The following is a 1,246-nucleotide window of genomic DNA, read 5'->3' as shown; positions in this document are numbered from 1 at the left end:
GGGGGACACGGGGTTAGGACCCGCTGGCAGAGGGAAAGGGAACTGGGAAGGCAGCGGCAGCCTGGGGAGGCTGGGGCTGGCGGCACTGCGTGTCCCAGCTGGGTTGGTCTCTCCCGGCCACCGCAGGGTGCTGGTGGGTGCTGCTGGGGCGGCCCCGCTGCCAGGCTCAGCACCCGCTCCCTGCCTGCTGTCACTGGCCGGTAGCTGTGCCAGGTGGTCCCTGGCCGGTGAGGCTGTGCCGTATGGGCCATGTCCCCCGTAGCTGTGCCATAAGGTCCTTGTCTCCTGTAGCTGTGCCATACAATCCCCATCCTATGGCTGTGCCATGCAGTCCCCGTCCTACGTAGATGTACAGTAAGTTCTGTGGCCTCCGTAGCTGTGCCATACAGTCCCCATCCTACAGCTGTGCCATAAGGTCTGTGTCCTCCGTAGCTGTGCCATACAGTCCCCATCCTACAGCTGTGCCATATGGTCCGCATCCTATGTAGTTGTGCCACAGAGGCCCTGTCCTCCCCATCTGTGATGTATAGTCCCTATTCAACATAGCTGTGCCACCTGGTCCCCACCCTACACAGCTGTGCAATGTCATCTCTGTCCTACTTAGCTGTGCCATATAGTCCGTGTCCTTTGTATTTGTCCCGTACAGTCTCTATCCTATATGGGTGTGCTATATGGGCTGAGTCCTATGTAGCTATGCCATATGGTCCCCACCCTGAGTAGCTGTGCCATATGGTCCCTGTCCTATTTAGCTGTGCTATATGGTCCCCATCCTATGCAGTTGTGCTATACAGTCCCCATCCTACATAGCTATGCCATACTGTCCCTGTCCTGTGTAGCTGTGTAATGCAGTCCTTGTCCTAACTGTGCTATACGGTCCCTAGCCTATGTAGCTGTGCCATACGGTCCCTGTCCTACGTAACTGCAATGCAGTCCCTGTCCTATGTAGCTGAGCTATACAGTCCCTGTCATACATGACTGTGCCTGTATGGTCCCTGTCCTGTGCAGCTCTTCCATATAGACCATGTCCTATTCATCTGTGCCATACCACCCCCAACCTATGCAGCTGTGCTATATGGTCCCTGTCTTGCCTAGCTGTGCTATATGGTCTCCATCCTGCGTAGCTGTGCTATACAGTTCCTGTCCTGCCTAGCTGTGTGCCATATGGTCCCCGTCCTGCCTAGCTGTGCCACACAGGCCATGTCCTGTCCGGCTGCTGTCTCTCCCCTGCAGGGAACCGCGGGGCCGG

The sequence above is a fragment of the Pygoscelis adeliae genome, unplaced genomic scaffold (assembly GCF_000699105.1).
Source record: "Pygoscelis adeliae isolate BGI_AS28 unplaced genomic scaffold, ASM69910v1 Scaffold114, whole genome shotgun sequence".
Taxonomy (NCBI): Eukaryota; Metazoa; Chordata; class Aves; order Sphenisciformes; family Spheniscidae; genus Pygoscelis; species Pygoscelis adeliae.
The sequence above is the reverse complement of the archived record's forward strand: the minus strand, read 5'-3'. Positions refer to the sequence as shown.